Source organism: Schistocerca cancellata, chromosome 6 (assembly GCF_023864275.1).
Source record: "Schistocerca cancellata isolate TAMUIC-IGC-003103 chromosome 6, iqSchCanc2.1, whole genome shotgun sequence".
NCBI lineage: Eukaryota > Metazoa > Arthropoda > Insecta > Orthoptera > Acrididae > Schistocerca > Schistocerca cancellata.
In genome coordinates this window covers 362,407,780-362,433,751 of record NC_064631.1, presented here as the reverse complement: position 1 = coordinate 362,433,751, position 25,972 = coordinate 362,407,780, and the positions used below count along the sequence as shown (strand labels likewise).

Sequence of the window (25,972 nt, the reverse complement as noted above, 5' to 3'; positions counted from 1 at the left end):
AACTAGCGAAAGATGCAGACGGTTGCTTGGAGTCATTGGTGGTATAGGATGTGCTTGGTAAGATGTGCGTCAGGAACGTTGCACAATATAACTTGTTGCTAGTTCAATGTCAATAGCTACGGCAGCAATATTCTTGCACTACTTCACTGCAGACATAGGCTAATTGAGCTTGATTTACAGCAGTGTGTGTCATACGCTTGAGTGATGCAAATCGACCACTCAGGCCTACGAAAAAATCTACCTTAAAATCACGTACCGGCCGCCAATGTCCAGACGGAGTCTGGTGCCGACTTTTTAAAGCTGGCAAAAGCTAAAGTGTTTGGTTGCTGGAAATGGCTCCTGGCTCAGTCCTTAACTTTACAGATGCCTAAAACAAAGCAACGGAACTACAAAGTATGTGAAGCGGAGCACGTGCAGCCACAATCAACAAATCACGAAGTAAGTTTCGTAACCGCGCTCTTTGATACTCTGGATAGTGACAATATACGCGCGTTATCATCTTACTAGGTAACGCAGGCAGTAATATGGCATTCGGATAACTTACGGAAATGCAGCCGGCTGAAGATGTCGCTATCCGCCGATATTTAGACAGGAGACCATCCTGTCCTTTTCAAGGAAAAACTGCAGCAGGAAAGAAATTTAAAACCTCGGTTTGCTGCACAAGACCACATTCTTCCAGATACCGGAAGCTCGCTCCGTCGTCCACAATAACGAAAGAATGAACCCATAGACGGTCGGGAATTATGTCTTACGATATATCTTATGTTTTTAATCTTTATAAGCTGTCTCAAATAATAGTCAAATCTCAATGCTCTGCATAAGCAAATGATCATCTGCTGCTGTTACGAATGTGGATTAAAAATTAATGCTTCCCGTGTCACAAAAAATTTAATAATGAACATATAACAGCGGAATTAGTGCAGATTGTAGCGTGAACTGTCCTCTACAGAACATTACCGTTAACATAGTCGCCATGTATTTGTCCACATTTCCGCCGTCGTTGAACAAAGGCATCGAAACCATTTTGGAAAAATTCAGGATTTTGCTTCTTGACCAATGATCCTCAGAAAGATTTTAAAGCTGTTGATTGTGAACTTCAACGCGTTTATCTCTCCGAATCACTTCGTCAACACGATTCGAATCTGTGACACTTTCATAAAACTTCTTCATCGAAAGCCGCACATTGCCGATGACCGTTACAGCGTCCCGATACAGTTTCTGAACGGATGAGGTTAAAACAGCTTTAAAACCATGGGTCAATAAGCAAAAGCCTGAACTTTTCCAAACTTGTTTTGATGCCTGGGTTCACGATGGCGTAAAAGTGTGCAAATTACATGTCGTCTATGATCCGTACTTAATTCGCTGCTATAGTGAACTCTCGATTGTACACGGGCTGATTATCCGCGTGGCGGATTATCCGCGGCCCATTTTCCCCACTTCCTTTTGCTGCAGAAAATTTTCCAATAACCCCGTGAGTGGTCGTGGGTGAGCGATAATCTTACGTGTTACACTACGAGTGCAATAAACTATGTGCTCCTCGAACATTGCAAGAACAGGACTGTATTTTCTTTCAATGTAGTGTAAGATATGTGAAACTGGATTGTACTGTATTCGTTGTAAGTACATAAACACACTACGACGACAAAGCAGAATTTAATATAAACGTTGATAAATAATTTTAATTACGATATTGTAATTAATTTTTGTTTTCGAACAATCCTAGTACATTACTGTGTACTTTAATTCCGTATTATCCACGGTTTTCAAGTCCTCAGTTACTGCAGATAATCGAGAGTTTACTATATTCATTACTAAATTTTAATGACGCAGGAGGCATTACTTTTTCATTCTTCTTTTTCTACTGCTACTACTACTACAAATATAATAATTATAACGATAATTCGTGACATTATGAAGAACTCACAAGAAAGAGTACTGTACAAACAAATATATACATAGTGAGTCCAAATTCTTTTAGTCTCTGCAGAGTATACGGTATGTTGATTAAATGTGACATATTGAGAGGAGAAGCAGGAATGGGTTTCGAGATCTGATACCTACTAACAGTGTCCGGGCAAATTGTGCTATCCGATCACGAACGGTCTCAAACCTAAAGTTTCCAGTGGCATTTTACTAAGAAACCAAAGACTGGATGTGGCAAACCCTACGTTCCTGATGACAACTCAGTTTTGTGAGAGACCCTGTTGAATCTGGAAGAAATAGTGAGAAACCACTAAACAAATCAGTTCTCCAATCTCAAGCCTTCAGTCTGCTCCAGTGTTTCAGTTGGCACAGTACTTCCTACGAGAGAGCCGGCCGTTGTGGCCGAGCGGTTCTAGGCGCTTCAGTCCGGAAGCGAGCTGCTGCTACGGTCGCAGGTTCGAATCCTGCCTCGGGCATGGATGTGTGTGATGTTCTTAGGTTAGTTAGGTTTAAGTAGTTCTAAGTCTAGGGGACTGATGACCTCAGATGTTAAGTCCCATAGTGCTTAGAGCCATTTGAACTATCCTACGAGAGACACATATTCTAGTTCGATCCCCAGCTTGGCACAAAGTTTTAACCACGCATAAGCGACAGGAACGTCTTTTCGAAGAATGAAGGTGTGGGGGATGGAAATTAACTACATGGTATTTGTTTTCTGTAGTCAGATAGTACTTGCAACCTGGGTTTATCTCGATGTTGACACCGGACATGCAATAAACCGGTAGCCATGACCAATAGTTCTTTATTTAATATAGTAGGATGCCACTAGTACAAATTTGCAAATCAACACTGACGCAGTTAAGTGGTTGTGGTGTAGTACGCATTTCACAACTGTACGGACAGTTTTCGTGTTACAACATAGCGTAGTGCAGAAATGTGCACGTTACTATGGGTGACCATGGAAATAAAAGGGAACAGGTGGGGCTCTAGCTTGATGTCAGCATGTGGCCTGCTCTTCTCGAATAACGTCAAGAGTAAGGTCTAGAATATTTTCTGAGTATTGCGTTACGCATGTTTAATAAACTGTACGCCACCCTCTTCATTTCACATCATAGCTTCTTTTTTATTTACTTTTCTTCTACTAGTTTCGGGCAGAATTCTTTTTTAAGAGGTACGTATGACGCCTACAGAAACGACACACAGGGAAAACGACAGTATCTCAACAAATGTTTTGTTTTTTATTCCTCAGAGGGGCTGCAAAGAAATTTTTGTCTGACGTTTCTCGCCGTACACGCCGATATACAGGAATACTACTCATCTTGTATCCGCAGCGATCACTTTAAAATACTGCAGAGCACATTGTAGCGTTTTTCGTCGCTGGGTCAAGGTTCGGAACGATGCAGACACCAATCTTTTTCTTCGGAGCCATATATGCAGCTGGATGTAATGAACCATTGTAGTAGATTCAACTGCGATTGTCCACTGGTTCATTCGGAAAGTGTAGTATTCCACTTTGACAATTTCTTGGCCTTCAAAGTGAAGTGAAGTGAAGTTTACGTTTACCTCTAAAACTAGTGACACATGGAAATCTGCAGTTTGCACGATGGATTTCTGGAACTGTGAGATTAGTCTATTTCATTACAAGCATAAAATGTTATAATTGTACGTATTAGGATTTCTGGAACTGTGAGATTAGTCTATTTCATTACAAGCATCAAATGTTATAATTGTACGTATTAGGTTCGTGTATATTGACATAGGCTCTGGCGCACAGCCACCGTTATTTACTTTTACCTGTTTGTACTGCTATTTTATTTTTAGTTTTATTTTTAGTTTTATCTCCCTGTTTTGATGTGTTGTGTCCAATCTTGCAATTTGAACAATAACAATTCTCTCCCAATTCGGCTCTGAATTGAACTTCTGGGAACGGGCGCTGATAACCTCGCTGTTGTGCGCCCTAAAACACTAATAATCATCATCATCATCATCTGGTGTACAGTACACACAGAACGACGTAGCACAATTACGCTTTCATTTGGAAGACGGCCCAGGTTTAGGTGTTCTTTTGTTTTCTATGAATAACTTGGAACCCTACTTCGGGTATTGTACATAGAATCATTCTTTTAGCCCGCATCTCGTGGTCGTGCGGTAGCGTTCTCGCTTCCCACGCCCGGGTTCCCGGGTTCGCTTCCCGGCGGGGTCAGGGATTTTCTCTGCCTCGTGATGGCTGGGTGTTGTGTGCTGTCCTTAGGTTAGTTAGGTTTAAGTAGTTGTAAGTTCTAGGGGACTGATGACCATAGATGTTAAGTCCCATAGTGCTCAGAGCCATTTGAGCCAATCATTCTTTGCAGATTGCAGCTTCTTGACATAATTGTGTGTATCTAGAACCGACACTGTGGGTAATATACCCTTGTCTGCTGGTCATTCATGAGTATTAAGAAGCGGATACGTAAAATACAAGTAGCACAACCATAATTGGGAGCTCTGTTATACTACTGGCAAAAAGTTGATCTATCCAGTTCTTCTCCTAAATAGGGTGCTAACGGCTTGTCTTTTCTCATTTATATATTCGTCAGAGCACATCACGCGACATACTTCATGATCCGTCTAAATCAACGAGGGTACATTTGTTTCCGGTTTACTGACAGTGGGTGATAACATGTTTCTGATGCTCAGAGCGCATCACGCTACATACCGGGTGATCAAAAAGTCAGTATAAATTTGAAAACTGGATAAATCATGGAATAATGTAGATAGAGAGGCACAAATTGACACACATCCTTGGGTTTTTATTAGAACCAAAAAAATACAGACGTTCAAAAAATGTCCGATAGATGACGCTTCATCTGATCAGAATAGCAATAATTAGCATAACAAAGTAAGACAAAGCAAAGATGATGTTCTTTACAGGAAATGCTCAATATGTCCACCATCATTCCTCAACAACAGCTGCAGTCGAGGAATAATGTTGTGAACAGCACTGTAAAGCATGTCTGGAGTTATGGTGAGGCCTTGGCGTCGGATGTTGTCTTTTAGTATCCCTAGAGATGTCGGTCGATCACGATACACTTGCGACTTCAGGTAACCCCAAAGCCAATAATCGCGCGGACTGAGGTCTGGGGACCTGGGAGGCCAAGCATGACACGCAAGTGGCGGCTGAGCACATGATCATCACCAAACGACGCGCGCAAGATATCTTTCACGCGTCTAGCAATATGGTTTTTTTTTGGTTCTAATAAAACCCCATGTCATTCCAAGCATGTGTGTCAATTTTTACCTCTGTATCTACATTATTCCGTGGTTTATTAAATTTTCAAATTTATACTGACTTTTTGATCACCCGGTACTTCATGATCCGTCTAAATCAACGTGGGTACATTTGTTTGCGGCTTACTGACAGTGGGTTATAACATGTTTCTGATGCTTAAGGTACCTTCTATCTCTTGACAAAAACCTTTATACACGAGAAAGGTCCAGTCCAATCGTGGTTCGGTGTCTACAAATAAGCACGCAATAGCAGGCAGTTAACACTTAACAACTGGAGGACCCGATGGGAAACGGACCACCTTGTAGATGATCTGAGAGACCTTCTCGATAGGTCGCCGTCAAGTGGCGGTCACGGCAGCAGCCGCGAGAAGATGACTGCGCCACCGTTCACAACAGGCAGCGCCAATTACAGCTCCAATTACTACTAGCACTTACACATCGGTCTCTCGCTAAAAGGCGAGAACGTCTAGTGTAGGTACCCTTATTAGGCTGCTGCTTTCTCGTACAGCCCAGACAGCAGCGTGTACATTCTTTTTTCGCCGTGTCAGCATCATTCGTTGAGACTGCTCATCACAAGGACACTGACAGTCTCTAACATTTCAAATCATTATTGGATTATAGTGGAAGATGCATCACCAATTCTAATATCCAGCATCTCGATTATGGGATAGGTGTTCGACAATCCTCTTGCGAAGACTTATATGTTTAGAAATTTAATCTTTTTTTTTCTTGCTGATCAAAACAACAAAGCCGATACTTCAATTAAATGTAACTGACTGAGCGTTCAGATATTAATAACTTTTTATATTTTCATTCGAGATATCAGATAGCTTAGATTTCACATAACTTGTGGCAAGACAGAATATCTGATCGTCAGTCCGTGAAAGTAGTTCTATTTCTATTTTACCATATTCTTTTCTCATACCCAAAAATTCTTCCTCAGATCCAAAGTGCGTGAATAATTCGACCATGAAGTGTATTTTACTGCTGCACAAGAGCAATCAATAGCATCGCTTTCCACGTGAGGCCGTTGTATGTGATAACACGTTACCTTTATCATCTGTATGTGATACGTAACAAAGTTCATGGTTGGTCTGTTTTCATGTATCGCATTATCAGTATGAGCAAATATAAGAACAGGAAAATAATTCAGCACCAGCCACTTCATGTCAGATAATGGTCTCTAGAGCTGAGGCCAACAAGAGCCTCATCACAGAAACTTCGGAGCGTAATTTTTTCCGCCTTGACACATATGCTTTTGTATAACTTAGTGAAAGGTGATTGACGTGGAAGGCTATACAGATCTATGTACTGTGTGACATGAACTGCAAAGTAGAAGTAACAATACCATTTCGGTCGACGGGTGTGTGCTGCGGTAGGGCGCAGGACTCGTACACGCAAGAACTAGGGTTCCAATCTCAGACGTAAGAAGAAAATCACGCTGATATCCTAACACCAGCTCGCTAAGCATAATTCAGAAATTCACTACATTTTAAAATTTCTGAGTTAATGTCATGTCAGCATTGTAAACTACAAATTAAGGTGTTAGCAACCACCTGCTGCCGCGCGGGATTAGCCGAGTGGTCAGAGGCGCTGCAGTCATAGACTTTGCGGCTGGTCCCGGTGGAGGTTCGAGTCCTCCCTCGGGCATGGGTGTGTGTGTTTGTCCTTAAGATAATTTAGATTAAGTAGTGTGTAAGCTTAGGGACTGATGACCTTAGCAGTTAAGTCCCATAAGATTTCACACACATCTGAACATTTTTTTGAACAACTACTTGCTACATTGGTAATCACCAGGTCGGCATTTGAACTTCCTTATCTCAATATGACTAGTCACGATTTTTTTTCCCATTATGCCATCTCACTCAGTGTGGGGTGCATAAAAGACACATCAAAAAAACCTTTGCACCTCGGTTCCGAGAGTTCCAGAACCTGTACTTAAAATTGGAATAGCGATCAACATCAACGCCATTTCCGCCCATAAAATTGCTCATGAGTACCACACATTGCATGTTATACCACCACAGTGCGAGACCTGCAGAGGTGGTTGTCCAGATTGCTGTTCACACCGGTACCCCTAATACCCAGTAGCACGTCCTGTTGCACTGATGCATGCCTGTATTCGTCGTGGCATACTATCCACAAGTTCATCAAGGCACTGTTGGCCCAGATTGTTCCACTTCTCTACGGCGATTCGGCGTGGATCCCTCAGGGTGGTTGGTAGGTCACGTCGTCCATAAATAGCCCCTTTTAATCTCAGGCATGTTCGGTAGGGTTCGTGTCTGGAGAACATGCTGGCCACTCTAGTCGAGCGATGTCATTATCCTGAAGGAAGTCATTCACAAGTGTGCACGATGGGGGCGCGAATTGTCGTCCATGAAGGCGAATGCCTCGCCAATATGCTGCCGATATGGTTGCACTATTGGTCGGAGGATGGCATTCACATATCGTACAGTCGTTACGGCGCCTTCCATGACCACCAGCGGCGTACATCGGCCCCACTTAATGCCCCCCCCCCCCCCCCGAAACATCAGGGAACCTCCACCTTCCTGCACTCGCTGGACAGTGTGTCTAAGGTGTTCAGCCTGACCGAGTTGCCCCCAAAACATGTCTCCGACGATTGTCTGGCTGAAAGCATATGCGACACTCATCGGTGAAGAGAACGTGATGCCAGTCCTGAGCGGCCCACACGGCATGTTGTTGTTCCAACCTGTACCGCGCTGCATGGTGTCGTGGTTGTAAAGATGGACCTAGCGATGGACATCGAGAGTGAAGTTGCGCATCATGCAGTCTTTTGCGCACAGTTTGAGTTGTAGCACGACGTCCTGTGGCTGCACGAAAAGCATCATTCAACATGGTGGCGTTGCTGTCAGGGTTCCTCTGAGCCAAAATCCATAGGTAGCGGTCATCCACTGCAGTAGTAGACCTTGGGCGGTCTGAGCGAGACATGTCATCGACAGTTCTTGTCTCTCTGCATCTCCTCCATGTCCGAATAACATCGTTTTAGTTCACTCCGAGACACCTGGACACTTCCCTTGTTGAGAGCCCTTCCTGGCACAAAGTAACAATGCTGAAGCGATCGAACCCCGGTATTGACCGTCTAGCCAAAGTTGAACTACAGACAACACGAGCCGTGCACCTCCTTCCTGGTGGAATGACTGGAACTGATCGGCTATCGGACCCCCTCCGTCTAATAGGCGCTGCTCATGCATGGTTGTTTACATCTTTGGGCTGGTTTAGTGACATCTCTGAACAGTCAAAGGGACTGTGTGTGTGATACAACATCCATCAACGTCTATCTTCAGGAGTTCTGAGAACCGGGGTGATGCAAAACTTTTTTTGATGTGTGTATTACGGTAGATATTGGTATGGATAAGGTAAAACTGCAAAGCATTCTTCTCAACTAAGATCCGTAATTAATATATGGTTCAATCTTTGTTATTTTCTGCACATTGGATGAAGATGATGACGACGATAAAGATTATTGTTTTGAGGGACTTGATTGCTCAGTCATCATTCCTTCTGATTTCACGGTGTTCATCTCTTAATACTAATGCGGCGAGAGAAAGGCGTAAACTTTCCACTTAGCTGGTGGTTTCATAGGCGGGATAAAATAGTGCCACATGACAAGTAACAAAGGTGGCAGGTACAGAATCTCAGTATCTGAAGTGATATATTGCGGTAGTAAAGGCTATCGTATTTGGTTCTCAGCGTAAGAAAGGCCACGAATGGAGAGCCTCCGTCCAACGCCAATTATCTTTTTCTCCACACCTGCGCGGTGTGAACATTTTATTGAGAGTGAAGATGTGAACAAGTTTACAACACAGTATCGGTTTTGAGCCTCAGTGACAGTGGATGCCTTTACTAACGGGGCTAAATCGTTACAGAAATATTCCAATTGGGGCGACTGGTATAGAGCATGTGACATTTCGGTGAAAGTTGTGTAGCGCTCAGATGTGTTTCCTGAAGCATTTACGGTCACATTTCGTAATAATCTGACTGCTGCATAACGCAGCAGTGACAGGAGGACTGGGACGCAGGAAGACGCGTCTGTGAATTCTCTTCCAGTATGAGGGATGGTGTTCAAAGGTTCACATGAAGTACCTTTTACCTTTGAGGGCAATGATCCATTTTTTCGCAATACCTTACGCATTTGGAAAGAACAGGACGTCTACTTAACGCTAACTGTAACTGCGGAGCTTGCTGTTCGGCACCATATTCATTTCAGAAACGTCAACGCATACGACAAAGTTGACATACGGGCCTAGTCAAAGTACATCACCATATGAGACGAATCGAAGTGGAAGAGTTTGTGAACAGACGAAGCCCACTTCCATCTGACAGGATAAGTCAATACACAGAATTTTTGAATATAGCCAACGGAAAATCCAACACAAATCAACCAGTACCTCTTCATCCTGAAAAGGTCACTCTGTGGTGCAGCCATCCTGATTTAGGTTTTCCGTGATTTCCCTAAATCGTTTCAGGCAAATGCCGGGATGGTTCCTTTCAAAGGGCACGGCCGATTTCCTTCCCCATCCTTCCCAAACCCGAGCTAGCGCTCCGTCTCTAATGACCTCGTTGTCGACGGGACGTTAAACAACACTAACTTCGAAACTAACTTGTGTTTGACCGTGTTTTTGGAATGTCTTTCAGACATGCAACAGCAACGTCATCCATCAATCTAATAGCGTTGCTGAGCCTATCCGATAAACTGTTTATGTATACTGAGAGCGACAGATGTCCCATTACGCTTGCTCCTACAGGATATCCGCACACGAGCAGAACATTGGCAGCTTGAGTGGTAGGTAATTATTGCGTGCGCGATCGCGACCTTTGCAGAGGCAGAGGTGCTTGCACCGGACGTGATCGGGCGCCGCTGTGCTCGCGATAAGACGGGCTCTGCAGATAATCCGAACCCGCTGATAAGGGTGCGCTATTTCGAAACAGGCCAGCACGGTGTAGCGGGCGGCTGGCTTACGCAAGTGGCGCTTCCAGGTAATCGACATGACGGGCGGCCGGCAGCCCGTAGCCCGTGCGCGCCTATCGCGTCCGCGTCGCCTTGAAACCGCTGCCCCGCGCTGTTACACAATGCGTGCCGGCAGCGGCCAGCGGGCGCCTACCTGTTGTGCGAGCGGCGCAGCCCAATGGCAGGACACCACGTGAGCTCACGCCGCGCCGACGATACTGACAGCTAATGACTTGCGCCTAAGCTGTGAGGAAACTTCCTCGTGCCTGGGTAACGTTTAAGAGCAAGGCTTCCCAACGTGTGGTCCGCGGACCCCTTAGGGATCCGCCGGCTCTTTCTTGGGGGTCTGCGGCCACCTTTCACCAAATCGTGTAAAATAATGAGTAAAATTATTGAATAAAAATAAGAAAATCAAATTCATCACTTTTTTTCGTGTGAAAAACATGTGTACTTTTACTTCAGGTCGTATTCCCAAGCAGCCTTTGCGGTTCCTAAGTGAGAACGCATACACAGTTTAGTGCCGGAGAATGCGGCTTCTCTGATCGACTGTTTCGCAACAATACGGTGGTCGTTTGTGCGCCGGCTCACGGCGCTAGATGCGCTGAAACCTTTCACGCATGCGCGGAGCGAGCTTTGTCGACCAATCACAGCGCTCGTTGACACGTATGCGGCCCCAGGCATAACTTGCTTTGCCAGTGCACTACCTATTTCATAAGTCGATTTTTGACCTTCAAGTTGTTTTCATTCATCTCTAAACCAAACACTATTGATACTTCGGGAGAGAGGGGGGGGGGGGGGGGGTTCTTGGGAGCATGGAACTTGCATTAAGAAGCTTTCAGTCCCCCTGGGTTTCGCTCTGAAATTTAAAGTTATTGCGCTCTTGACTGACTAGAGGTCCGCCATGGATTTTCGACTGAAGAAGGGGTCCACCAGCTGAAAAGGTTGGGAAGCCCTGGTCTAGAGCATCACTACTAACGCGTGGGTCCCTTGCACCTTCCTCTAGACGGCCAATGAGTCCAAGCTGGTCAGTCTGGCAGCAGCACAAACTATTCTTTTTAATGGAATTTGCTTTCGCTTGATTTTAGAGCTGTTAAACTGTAAGCGCGCGCAGTCCTGGCAATATATAAAGTCATCCGTTTACCTTTTCAGAACAGAAGTTTTTGAGACCAAGATAGGCTGCAGATTTCTAAAATTGTGCTACAGGATTAAGAAGTATACAGTCCCTCTAAATGAGTCGTGGGTGTACCACAGTTATATATATATATATATATATATATATATATATATATATACTGAGCGACTTTCCATCTAGTGCAAATAACTATAGCTGAACGTGACCTCTAAGTACTGGCGTACGATCCAAAGGAATAGACCCGACCGCTTTGAGAACGTCCGGATTGAAACTGGTATCAGTGACCTCGAGGCAGTTGTAGCAATGATGATTGTCGAATTACAAAGAGCGACTAAAATTAGTAGAAATCTTTGTGTTTTTAGTAAACTATTTACAATTTGTACACAAACCAGATGGCAGTTATAAGAGTCGAGGGGTATGAAAGGGAAGCAGCGGCTGGGAAGGGAGTGAGACAGGGTTGTAGCCTCTCCCTGATGTTATTCGATATGTATAATGAGCAAGCAGTAAAGGAAACAGAAGAAAAATTCGGAGTAGGTATTAAAATCCACGGAGAAGAAATAAAAACTTTGAGGTTCGCCGATGACATTGTAATTCTGTCAGAGACAGCAAAGGACTTGGAAGAGCAGTTGAACGGAATGGGCAGTGTCTTGAAAGGAGGATATAAGGTGAACATCAACAAAAGCAAAACGAGGATAATGGAATGTAGTCGAATTAAGTCGGGTGATGCTGAGGGAATTAGATTAGGAAATGAGACACTTAAAGTAGCAAAGGACTTTTGATATTTGGGGAGCAAAATAACTGACGGTGGTCGAAGTAGAGAGGATATAAAATGTAGACTGGCAATGGCAAGGAAAGCGTTTCCGAAGAAAAGGAATTGGTTAACATCGAGTACAGATTTAAGTGTCAGGAAGTCGTTTCTGAAAGTATTTGTATGAAGTGTAGCCATGTATGGAAGTGAAACATTGACGATAAATAGTTTGGACAAGAAGAGAATAGAAGCTTTCGAAATGTGGTGCTACAGAAGAATGCTGAAGATTAGATGGGTAGATCACATAACTAATGAGGAGGTATTGAATAGGATTGGGGAGAAGAGGAGTTTGTGGCACAACTTGACTACAAGAAGCGATCGGTTGGTAGGACATGTTCTGAGGCACCAAGGTATCACAAATTTAGTATTGGAGGGCAGCGTGGAGGGTAAAAATCGTAGAGGGTATACCAAGAGATGAATACACTAAGCAGATTCAGGAGGATGTAGGCTGCAGTACGTACTGGGAGGTGAAGCAGCTTGCACAGGATAGAGTAGCATGGAGAGCTGCATCAAACCAGTATCAGGGCTGAAGACCACTACAACAACAACAACAGATAAAGTGCCAGTAGTTTCATGACTCAATGACGAGTTTTCAAGATTCACCTCTAGGCAGCACCGTGTAGACGATCTGTGGCTCAAGTTTAGAAGAGTACTTGATAGAAGTTGATAAATATGTTCCTAGTACAACAGCTCGTGATGGGAGGGACCCTACATGGTAAAGAAATCTTTAAGAAACAGTGATTGCTACAGGTGTGAAACAATATAGATAAAAAGATGCTAGATGAAATACGTTTGGCTGTCAAAATGGTAAAGCGTGGAACATTTGACGGCCACCACATACCGCAACAGAATCTTCTCGACAGATCTACCACAAAACGGATAGAACTTCTGGTCATATAAAAAGATGTCAGTGGCACCAAAGTTAGTCTCCAGACACTGAAGGAGGTGACAGGAACTAAAATTGAGACTAACAAAGCAAAAGCAGAATTACTAAAGTTGCATTTTGAAGTCTTTTTTCACACAGAATATCCAGGAATACTGCTTAAGTTAAATTCTAGCAGCACTAGGTAAGAGTGGCATCGAGGAACAACTGAAATCGCTTAAACTGAACAAAGCTGCAGGTTCCAAGAGAGTCTATACAAATTTGCGAATAAATTAGCCCCTCTTTTAACCACAATATGCCGCAGAAACCTCAGACAAGCAACTGTGGTGAGTAGCTGGAACGATACACAGGCCACACCCGTCTACAAGGAGAACAGCGGAAGTGACTGACAGTACCTGACCCATCACCTTTGAACTTAGTGTCTCGTAGTGTCTTGAACATATTCTTAGTTCAAACGTAATGAGGTACATGAAACAGAATTATCTTCTCCACGTCAACCAGCTTGCATTCAAAAAATGTCGGTCATTTGTTCTCACATGACATCCTGAAATCCGTGGATCGAAGCAGTGCAGTATTTGTTGACACCCAGAAAGCATTTGACTCAGTACCACAGCAACGTATAATTAATTAAAGTACGGTGATATGGAGTATCAAGCGAAATTTGTGTATGGATTGTGAATTTATTGCTAAGGAGGACGCAGCATGTTATTTTGACGGAGACTGATCGACAGAAGTACAAGTAATTTCAGGTGTGTCGCAGGGAACCGTGTTGGGACCCTTGCTGATCATGTATTTTAATGGCCTGTCAGGCAACATTAATAGTGACCTCAGACTTTCTGCAGGTGATACCATTATCTATACTGCAGTACAATCTGAAAAAGTCTGTAGTAATTTTCAGTCAGATCTTGATAGGATTTTAAAGTGGTGAAGAGGTTGGCGACTTGCTTTAAGTGTTCAGAAAGGTAAAATTGTGCACTTCGCGTAACGAAAAACACTTACTCAATGGGAGACCGTCAAGGCGATGACGAGAGCCCTGAATCGGCAGGCGCCTCGGAAGACAGACGCCAACTATCACGCAAAAGCCTGCTTCCAAAACTTCAGTAACCAGCATCACTCGAGGAATCTATGAATATATTATACCTCCTCTAGAATTATTGCCGTAGGGGGTCGCAAAGATAAGACTAATTACAGAGGTCTTAAACAATCATTTTTTCTACGCTCCATACATGAACTGAACGAGGAAGAGAACGCAATACATGAATACATCGAATAATGGGAAATACTCTCTGCTATGCGCTTCAAAGTGGTTAGCAGGGTACAGATAGATGAAGATGTTGCCTAGGGACACCGAGCTATTCAGTTCAATCGTCTAATTGAAATGACTTCAATCGTAGGCCACATTAGTAGCTTTCTTTGGCGAAACGTGACTTGGTAAGTGAGTATAATGTAGTTGACTTTACTAGGTTTAGTGTGATTTATTGCCATCGAAGGTAAGAGAAAAGGTGGAGTATGAACCCAGGTACTGGTACGCAGCACCAAACAGCGCTGAGTGTAACATCCCCATTTAACCGGATCACCTTGAACAGTGTCACGTATCCTGAATCTAGGGCACTGGTGCAAAGACTTCTCCTCGTCCTCTTTCTAATTAAATTTGTATTTCGTAGAAACGGGATTCAGAAACACGTATAGCCACCCTGATGTTACTGTTTCCCTTGTCTAACCAAATCCCATTCAACAAGGTTATGATCAATTCGAACTTTTTCTACAGTCTTCATGTCGATGGAATATTAAACTCTGACTTCTTTTTCTGATGCTTTCTCAAATCACTATGGCGTGTTTTCATCTTCTGCTACGAAGCTATTATTCTCACAGTTACCCAGACAGACAATTAAAAACCAGCAAGATGATTTCTTAACATCACTTTTGGAACTACAGACAACTAGCGATCGTTGGTTGATTTGGGGGAAGGGACCAACAGCGAGGTCATCGGTCACATCGGGTTAGGGAAGGAAGTCGGCCGTGCCCCTTCAAAGGAACCATCCCGGCATTTGCCTGAAGATATTTAGGGAAATTACGGAAAACCTAAATTAAGATGGCAGGACGCGGGTTTCAATCGTCGTCCTACCGAATGTGAGGCCATTGTGCAAACCACTGCGCCACCTCGCTCGGTAGCTTGCGATGAAAATTAAAGTGAAGTAAGACGTTGTGATGGTGAAAGAGAAAAAGTAGGGATAAGTACTACGCTCTTGCGGGAAACAAATGTGTAAGAAACGGCAGAAGAAAATCTAAATATTTAAGCACTTCGTGAACCAATTTAACTTGTATTTTACGACATACTACTGTGATGTTCAGATATGGGGCAAATAGTAACAATAAATACGATCTGGAACAGATCTGCTCATGACTCCGTATAAGAATAGCAATGGTAAAAGCTGCAGGTGGAGTTGTTCTCCTGGCTGAAAGTATGCGAGATCCAGAATTCCTCAGCAGTACAGACAGGGTAACTGATGCACAGTTAAAAATGCAACAGAAGAAAAGAGGCTTTTATGGCATCCCCACCAGACTCATATACGTCAGTTGTTCCTGGTCGAGAGTCGGAGCGATCGGCGACTCCGCCGCAAGCGGCTTGAGTGGCGCACACATTGGCCTGTCCCTCTGGAGTCACAGCTCTCCTGATTTGAGTACGTTGACTTCGAAGTGAGTCGCACGCTGGCACGAGCCTCGATATAGTTTACTCGGCCTACGCTCGCTTTGCATAGTGCACTGTTGCGCACTTCCTGTTTCCATTTTTGTCCCAGTCCGTGTCTTCGGACACTCTGCTCACCAGTTAGACAGAACACGGTGTTTTTCGCGGGTGCCACGCACCGTGGTACTTTGCTCCCATCTCGAGTGTTTTTCGAGGACTCTATCATCGAGATACACGAGATATAACAGCTTTAATAATTTTAAACAGTAGAAACGCGACAAAAATCGATAAAAGTGGAACAGTTGTAGTCGAAGACGTAAAGCAGTGAGACAAATTTACATAAGTTATCCAAAACAAGATAAACGTGGTCAGCAGACCGGCACAGACAAAGTAAACTTTCGTTTAGGCTTAGCACAGATGGCTAATGCCGTCGAGTTAAGGAAGGACTGCACTGTACGCCTTGCTCACAGTGCCTTATGAAAGTGACAGAAAATTAACAGTAGGTGGACAGCGGAAACGTATTAAATGTGATGCTACGGAACTACGAACATAATAGACTTGCGACGGTAAATAAGCCTGCGGAAAGCGGAGCAGTATGGAAGATGACGAAGGTGTAATAAAAGTTACGGAGAATGTGAACTACAGAGACATTCAAAGATTGAACCCTAGTTTTAATAAACTGTTGCGAGTTATTTAACTGTCAGCTTAATGGAATGCAGCAGTTACAATATTCCAAGTTATCATCTGCGTATCTCACTCCCCGCAAACTTAAATTCATTTAATGTCATGTAGATAAGCGCTCTGAGTGTGTTTTGCTATGCATATGCTCACTTCCTAAATTTATTAAGCTCACAAGTATGAGACATGCACCATGAAGACACAAATTATGATCTTTGACGAAGTAATGCCGCAGGACCGGCTAGGACGGAAGGTGAGGGATATACTAATCAAGTGCATGTACCAAATTAAAGAAAGTTCTGATACACTGACTCACTTTCAGGCAGTCTTCCATTGCTAGTTCACACAAACGTTAGCGTGATCGGCAGTGACGTCAATGGCAGACATAATAGGTAAAATCTCTGCGTAACTCTCCTGACTATGGTTTATAGGTAGCAGCAGTACGAAAATGTATGAAGCTATCAAATGCAGAATCTGCATGCTGAGAGCCGCAGGTACAGTCTGAATCTATTGCAGCTCTCGACAGGACACACTAAACCTTCACTTTCGTAAAAACTACTGTTTACTGCAGAATTTATTATCATGTATAGTGTTCAATTAGAAGGATTTCGTATATTGTTTGTATAGATTTACAAGTCTACACGACATATACGCAGGGGATTCGACCAGCGACAATGGTTTGAAACCAGGAGGAGAAAAGAAAGAGAGAGAGAGAGAGAGAGAGAGAGATGAGGAGAAGTAGACGACGAAAAATGAATGAATGAATGAATGAATGATTTATACAGCCAAATTTATAATCATGCTGTTCGCGCAGTCGCAGAACAGTACCTATCCGTTTCTCAACCGTTCCATTCCATTAGCGGCCCGCATAATTGAAAACGAGATTATGTTACACAATTGCTGCTTATCACGCAAAAACAAGTACTATTTGACTTTACCGACGTTTGGCTCATTCAGATAGCAGTAACAAAAATACAATAGAGATATTTTACGGTTTTCCGGCGTGACACAATAAGCTATTAGCCCGCTCGGTCGATTAGGTAGCCAGTACGTAGAGTTCTGCTGCAGGGAGTGCTAGTGTTTCTCTTTAGTTAAGTGAAATCTGGAAGTTCGGTGACAGGTGAGGTAGTAGTTTTTACGACATGCTTGACGTTTTTCACGTACTCGATATTCGAAAGAATTCTTCTTCCAATGATCACCAGTACGAATCACTGAGTAAGAAACGATGTGCAGGAACGAGGAGTGGTTCTCAGAAAGTGCTTTTACAGTAGACCAAGTTGACAGTGCATTTACTTTTTGGAAGAAAGGACATTCCGTTGAAGTGGATCAGTTACAGATTTATTACGAATTTATGTTTATTTTTGACACAATTACAAAAATAAAATAAAAAAGTTATTGTGTTAAAAAAATAAAGTTAATAAAATTTACTGTTTGCATCACAAGGAATATATTGTGAAAGATACCTAACTGCATTTATGCCCTTCCCTTATGAAATCCTCAAGCAGGCTCATTTTGTGTTAATATTCTTACCCTTTGACACTTACAAACGTATTTTCCAAAGGTCGTATGCCAATCACATCGATCATCTTTTACTGTAGGATTTTCGTGTGTGCCCTTAGAAGGTTGAGGTCGATATGATGGTCTTTATGTAAGCAATTTCGTTAGTACATTGTCCACGGATCTTCTCAGTTTAACACTCTAATGCATCTGAACTCCAGATTGCTACCTCACCTGTCAAGTGAATGGAGAAGTACTATTGCCTTAGCTACTGTCAAAAAGTGAAAACTGAAGAATTAGCTGGGAGGTATAAACGCTGGCAAGAGCACAACTCTTTATTCGAATTCGAATAAAACACCATTTTACTCATTCGATGGTGCGTGTGTCTGTTGTTCATTATGTCACGCACCTTTGACAAAATAGTTCAAATGGCTCTGAGCACTATGGGACTTAACATCTTAGGTCATCAGTCCCCTAGAACTTAGAACTACTGAAACCTAACTAACCTAAGGACATCACACACATCCATGCCCGAGGCAGGATTCGAACCTGCGACCGTAGCAGTCGCGCGGTTCCGGACTGAGCGCCTAGAACCGAAAGACCACTGCGGCCGGCCGCACCTTTGAAGGCTTGTCTGTTGTCTGTTAGGCAACTCACTCGCCCAATGCTGAAGGGCAGGGGGGAGGGGCGGAGAGGGGTGGAATAAACTTCAGTTATGGGAAAGATGGTTGCGACGACGAACAATGAATTGCAAAACAACGGAGTTTCATTGCTGCAGATCACATCACCTCTCATAAAGCGCCACCGCGATAGCTGTGATTTGCTGGTGTACAACGAGCGTAGTTCACATGAGGGTTGTTTTGTGTCCTCTGGGCTCTTGTTCTACATTTAGAATTGTATCTGAATATATATATATATATATATATATATATATATATATATATATATATACTCCTGGAAATGGAAAAAAGAACACATTGACACCAGTGTGTCAGACCTACCATACTTGCTCCGGACACTGCGAGAGGGCTGTACAAGCAATGATCACACGCACGGCACAGCGGACACACCAGGATCCGCGATGTTGGCCGTCGAATGGCGCTAGCTGCGCAGCATTTGTGCACCGCCGCCGTCAGTGTCAGCCAGTTTGCCGTGGCATACGGAGCTCCATCGCAGTCTTTAACACTGGTAGCATGCCGCGACAGCTTGGACGTGAACCGTATGTGCAGTTGACGGACTTTGAGCGAGGGCGTATAGTGGGCATGCGGGAGGCCGGGTGGACGTACCGCCGAATTGCTCAACACGTGGGGCGTGAGGTCTCCACAGTACATCGATGTTGTCGCCAGTGGTCGGCGGAAGGTGCACGTGCCCGTCGACCTGGGACCGGACCGCAGCGACGCACGGATGCACGCCAAGACCGTAGGATCCTACGCAGTGTCGTAGGGGACCGCACCGCCACTTCCCAGCAAATTAGGGACACTGTTGCTCCTGGGGTATCGGCGAGGACCATTCGCAACCGTCTCCATGAAGCTGGGCTACGGTCCCGCACACCGTTAGGCCGTCTTCCGCTCACGCCCCAACAACGTGCAGCCCGCCTCCAGTGGTGTCGCGACAGGCGTGAATGGAGGGACGAATGGAGACGTGTCGTCTTCAGCGATGAGAGTCGCTTCTGCCTTGGTGCCAATGATGGTCGTATGCGTGTTTGGCGCCGTGCAGGTGAGCGCCACAATCAGGACTGCATACGACCGAGGCACACAGGGCCAACACCCGGCATCATGGTGTGGGGAGCGATCTCCTACACTGGCCGTACACCACTGGTGATCGTCGAGGGGACACTGAATAGTGCACGGTACATCCAAACCGTCATCGAACCCATCGTTCTACCATTCCTAGACCGGCAAGGGAACTTGCTGTTCCAACAGGACAATGCAGGTCCGCATGTATCCCGTGCCACCCAACGTGCTCTAGAAGGTGTAAGTCAACTACCCTGGCCAGCAAGATCTCCGGATCTGTCCCCCATTGAGCATGTTTGGGACTGGATGAAGCGTCGTCTCACGCGGTCTGCACGTCCAGCACGAACGCTGGTCCAACTGAGGCGCCAGGTGGAAATGGCATGGCAAGCCGTTCCACAGGACTACATCCAGCATCTCTACGATCGTCTCCATGGGAGAATAGCAGCCTGCATTGCTGCGAAAGGTGGATATACACTGTACTAGTGCCGACATTGTGCATGCTCTGTTGCCTGTGTCTATGTGCCTGTGGTTCTGTCAGTGTGATCATGTGATGTATCTGACCCCAGGAATGTGTCAATAAAGTTTCCCCTTCCTGGGACAATGAATTCACGGTGTTCTTATTTCAATTTCCAGGAGTGTATATATTTTACGTGTGTTGAACCCTACTGCCTGTCTATATCCGACCGACATTGCGAAGAACTTGGCCACTCCCTGGACTGACGATTCGTGATTATTTGCCGCTATCACTGAAAGAGTTTCAACTTCACCGAAGTCAGTTTGTACGCAGTATCGGCACCTCTCATTCGTGTTCCAATTCTAACAAAATACGAGGACGAAAGTGAAGAAGAAGAAGGAGAAGAAGAAGAAGAAGAAGAAAGGGGGAGGAGGAGGAGAGTAGGAGGAGGACGAGAGGAGAGTGATAAAATTAGAAATTTTAGCATCATTATCATTAGAGACATTAGAGTTTTGGGAAAATATTAGCTGTAGACTTGTTGGAGGAATCACTCCCAACAATCGTCTGAAGTGAAGAAAACTTAAAATGGAAAAGCATAACGTGAATTTGAACACCCTAGTCCTTCATTATATAATTACTTTTCATTCCTTAAAACGAGTGTACGGGAAATCATTACAGATACACAATTCGTATAACTAAGAATAATCAATACCCTAATACCCTCAGCAGAATTTTTTAAATCGCGTCTGGAGAACATCATAGAGGGATTAAGTTAGCATCGGGAAATGAAGAAAGCTGAATGCCTTCTCATGTTATGTTCTAGAACAATACACTAAAGTAAGCAGATATCGGAACTAAAGTTCAGGATGAACGTAACGTAAAGTAAAAATGAAGTTCCTTGTGCAGAATAGTGGATTATCTAATGATGTAGAAAACAAAGGCATCGGAGAACTTCGCGTGGTACAAAGTGTTAGGAATGTTTACTGGTCTTGTATATTAATATTTAATTAATGGGTTGTGCATTTGTACATAATAAACAAAGTCCATTCTCTTTCTGCCGTGAAGTTTCCAATATAGCAAAGCATACTGCAAGACTCATCTTAAAAAGAACGACTGACTGTTTCGAGGTCATCTGCCTGTGGCCAATACACCGTAGTAACAGTTTCTATCGTTTTTTGTGTAGTCCTATGACGTTAATAATATGTCAGTTGTTATGATGATCAAACACCGTGGCACTCTCATATACGTAGGAAGCTTCTCTGTCGAATGACTGCTGCTTCAGTTTCCATTTAAGGCGTCATTGGGATAAATTTTTAGCATGGGGATGTGAATAAAACAACTTACTCTGTGAACTAGAGCTAAATGCTATTTACAGCGCTCACAGGAAGGAAAAGTGCACCGTTCTGAGATCTGTTAACATCCCACGAAAATTAGTCGACCGTGATTTATACGGATATAAATCTTCATAGTGGCGTTTTTTCTTCCTCTCTCGGTTCGCATAGAATGGTTGAAATCTGGAGACCCAATAGAAATCGTACTAATCCAATCATTACGTTCGAACTACAGTCTGCATAAACAACAATTTCTGCTTCGTCGTTGAATGCAGTTTCATTCTTTGTGTAGCATTTAGAGTAGTTTTGTGATAAAGAGTTACGAGACTGTTTTTAATTTTTCACTGGGACCACCCATGACTCCTCAGACAAATAAAGTTAAGTTCTTTTTAAGAAGCTTCGATACGTTTCAGCTTGGGTCTGCCACGCTCGAGGCCCACTTGCTCTCACTACAGTAGCTATATATCTGACACACAATGTAACTATGGGTACGTGGTTTATACCACTTAGCTGTAAGATCTGCTAAATCACGACGAAAATTCGAAATTGGTCGCAGCAAAAGAAACTTTAACAGCGACCTTTTGTGGTATATATAAAAAAGTCTTTCGTAGAATTTTAGTTTTGTCGGCCTATGACATTTAAATTTCCATTAGCTTAGCATTTGATTCGCAACTGTTCAAAGTGCTACACGAACCAAGTGGCGCCTACCTCAAAGTTATCCGTGACCTCATGTACGAGATGAAGGTTGCTTCCTCACTTTCCCTGATACCCTCTCAATAAAGGGTTATCTGGTACTGAGAGCATAGTAAGTGCTTGTGTAAAGGATATCTGCAGTAGTTGCCGGTAATAGGGTAGCGGGTCAGATGCTCAAGCAGGAAGAGAGGTAACAAGTCTCCCACAGAATGCACTGAGTGCGCAAAAATTCACATGGCAAAGTTCACACGATAGTTATCGTGGACTGTTTCCTGTGTAGACCCAGACAATGACTGATCTTACGAATACAGTGGTATAGTGCTGGGCGGCAGCAGCCATTAGAATCTCAAATTCTACTAGAAAAAGGACGTTGGCTACGGAACTTTCGGTTGTACAAAAATAATGTGATTTACTTTATGAGCGTAGAAAATATTGTAATGAAGCTGTCAGGCTGCATGTAACTGTGTATCGAGCCGACTAGAGCAGAATTACTGCGTGGTGTTCGCAACGCGGTTTTTCCTACAAAATTATTACCTCGCGTGTCTCGATTAATGTAATTCCCCTCGTGTGTCTCGTCATATTTCTTTATACAGGAACAGCTAACGTATCCCCATGCATATTAAGTATCTTCCTCGTTGTGCGACGCAATCTTTTCTACTCATCCTGTTGGTCAGAGATTCTACATTAATTGGCTGATAACATCGTGACTGTGTAGAACAGATGCGGCACTACGACAGATGGACTCAAGATCACATTTTTATGCCACCTGGCTATTTTGTTAGACTTTTGGCATTACAACAATTTTTTACGATGTCAGGTAATCACGTACGATTCCAATTATTCATCGGCATCTACGTTCAACTGAAGGTATCAAAGAATGCTGATAACCACAGTCTGCTTGAGTGCTTTATTTGCAAGACATGTTTGTAAGGAAGCAATACCAACGAAAAATACCGAATACAGCACCGTGTACAAAAGGTTTTTGCCTCGTATGGTGAACGACATTTGGTGATAAACATAACCAAATGTTTGCAAGTACATAAAAAGGAAATAAAGCCAGTTGACAACTGAAAAGTAGTTGGTGTTGCTGATTTTGTGTAGGAGGCGGGGTCGTTAGACATTAACGTCTAGTCTACACCGCAGTTACAACAGGCGTAGCACTAATTTTATAGCACCAGTATGAAGTAAGAACTTCGTTAGTGTTTCGGTGAAGGACCCACCCTGGAATTCACCTGAAGTGATTTGGGGAAATAACGGAAACGTAAATAGGGATATCTGGACAGCAAACAGAGCCCTGCTCTCCAAATACAGTGTCAGAGACCGAGGGAGTTGGCGCAATGGTTGCTTTTATAAGGACGTGTAGTCCGTGTAGAATTATTCTGTCATACAGTGCAGTAACAGTCAGAAGTATTCGTGAAGTATAAAGCAACATGGCGATATTATAGATAGAAAAACTAGCGGTTGGCTCGACTTCGTTCTTGTGTACAGCAAGTATTGATCTGCTGAAAAAGAGTACCTGCAAAATTACTATGAGCTCATTTTATGGCCCCCTGAAGTCAATATGCACATAAAATAAATTCGATACAATGATTCAGGGCCCTAACAAAGTAATCAACTCAATTAATGAAATGACATGCAACAAATACGAAGAACAAGGTTCCTCTCAATGGAAGCCGTTAACGTTAATAAAGCTTGTTCCTCCAGCGTTTTGATGCAGAAACCATGAGTTTAAGATGAGAGAGGTTCTAAGAACTACAAAAACGTACAATTAATCGTCATACAGCCGCTTCACTCGCTCACGGGTAAATTTCAACATCCCTGTGTTTAAAACGTTGCCCAGAGTACACGCAGGAAATTAGATATTGTCCCTAGGGAATGAAGGTGTCGTGTGGTAACCATAAACAAAATGAAACTATTTTACGCAGTTCTGCAAAATCCTCTTGTGAATTAAGATGGTGCAATTGCCGAAAGAGCCACTAGAAAAGCCGTAGATAGGACAGAAGGTCCAAATGATTCAAATGGCTCTGAGCACTATGCTACTTAACATCTTAGCTCATCAGTTCCCTAGAACTTAGAACTACTTAAACCTAACTAACCTAAGGACATCACACACATCCATGCCGGGGCAGGATTCGAACCTGCGACCGTAGCGATCTCGTGGTTCCAGACTGAAGCGCCTATAACCGCTCGGCCACACCGGCCGGCGGACAGAAGGAAAAACTAATTTTAGAATTTCAGGTTTGTCGACATCGAGGGCAAGGCAGAATTGAGGTTAACGTCCTTTCAGTTTCAGTGTTATTAGAGAAGGTACACTAGTTCAGATTGTAGAAGGGTGATGACATAATCGTCTTAGAATTCTGTGCAATCGATTTAGGAGACACGTGGAACACCTAAACACTGATGGGCTAACGAACATTTGTTTACCTTGTTCCAGAAACTAATCCGGTGACTTACTCACTGGAAACATGTAGAAAGATGTATGATTACCGGAAGGTTAAAGACATCACTGAAGGAAAGAGGAGATCAGGTTCTCAGATATGACGCCAGTATTAAGCGGAGAAGGAAATGCTAAAATGTGGAAGGAAGCCACAGATGAGCTGAGCTATACAAAAGTACGAAACTCGAAGCGAATGTGATGTTAAAGGAAGAGGAGTTTGATGAAAAGAAGGGGGATGTAACAATGCGAGATAGAGTAGTTAAAGGCTTGAGTCGAAATAAGCCACCTGGAATAGACGACATTCGCTAGATTTTTGGAAAAACGAACCATGACAAAACTTGTCTACTTTCCACTCGAGACAGGGGAAATACCCTCAGACTTCAAGAATAATGTAATACTCCGAATACAAAAAAAAAGGACAGCTGTCGACAGGTTCATCACAAAACCGTAAATTTAACAACTAATGGTTGCAAAATATGAATTTTTATTCGCAGAAGATCGTAACGACTGACACAAATCTATATAGGCAAAGATCAGTTTGGATTTTGGAGACTGTAAAAATATACGGATCAATACCGACTCTGAAACATTTTTAGAAGAAACTTCTAAAAAAGGCAAACTCACATTTACAGCGTTTAGAAGAATAATCGAAAAAAGCCAAACCCACATTTACAACGTTTAGAGATTTAGAAAATGCTTTGATGATATTGACTGGAACACACATTTTAAAATTATTATGTTTCCAAGCGTAAATACAGTAGGAGCTCAAGTGGACTAATTGTAATATAAGTAGGAAGCCGGTCGCTGTACCGGAGGAAACACCGGCCAATTAACCTGAAATGGTTTAGGGAAACAGCGACAACGTAAATGAAAGGCAGACGGAGGTGTTTTCGGATGCAATTTTTTCCGAATACTCTTTCGGTTTTTTGATCATGGCGTCATCTCGATCGATACTGTTACAGTACCTCTGGAACCTAACTACTTTCCTCGCCTGTTGAATAACGTACAGAACAAGTTGGAGGATTCGTGTCGTTAAGTTGTCATTTGAAGAGTGAGCTTGTTTACAAATGCATCCTCGCTTTGCCCGACCCACAGAAAGCGAAGAAGAACGATGTGTGGATAACTTACGGAGGAGCTGGTAGTAGGGCCGAAGAGCAGGTGGCGTAGCGGCGGCTGCTGGTGGCAGACTGTCGGCGCCGGCCGCCGCGACGCCGCTATCTGCAGCCAGCCGGCCGCGTCACCGCCGCGTCACACCGTCCGACATCGCCTGCCACGCCCACCCGCATCCACACCTCGCACGAAACCGACCACAAACGAGTACGAGGTTAATATCCTAACGCACGTAAACAGACTCCAGAACCGCATCCATTCTTTGCGACCTAAAGTCTCCGAACCTCCCACTAAGTGAATTTTGTGCTAAGCATCAAAGGGTCAAAGTTGCAGGCGGTATCTGTCAGTATGAGTCAATAGACGGAAATTAT

At 43.6% G+C, this 25,972-nt stretch overlaps 1 protein-coding gene across 3 annotated transcripts in view; it reads right to left on the bottom strand.

The window, feature by feature from the left end:
* The window catches only part of LOC126190702 (villin-1), a 375,484-nt gene that overhangs the window by 123,025 nt on the left and 226,487 nt on the right, over positions 1 to 25,972 (bottom strand). The window contains exon 1 of one of the 3 annotated variants that reach the window (XM_049931172.1): positions 25,620 to 25,678. The exons of the other annotated variants lie outside the window; for them this stretch is intronic. The gene's annotated coding sequence lies outside the window, so the exon portion shown is untranslated. Of the gene's footprint in view, positions 1 to 25,619; positions 25,679 to 25,972 lie in introns of those variants that run through there. 3 annotated transcript variants of the gene reach the window in all.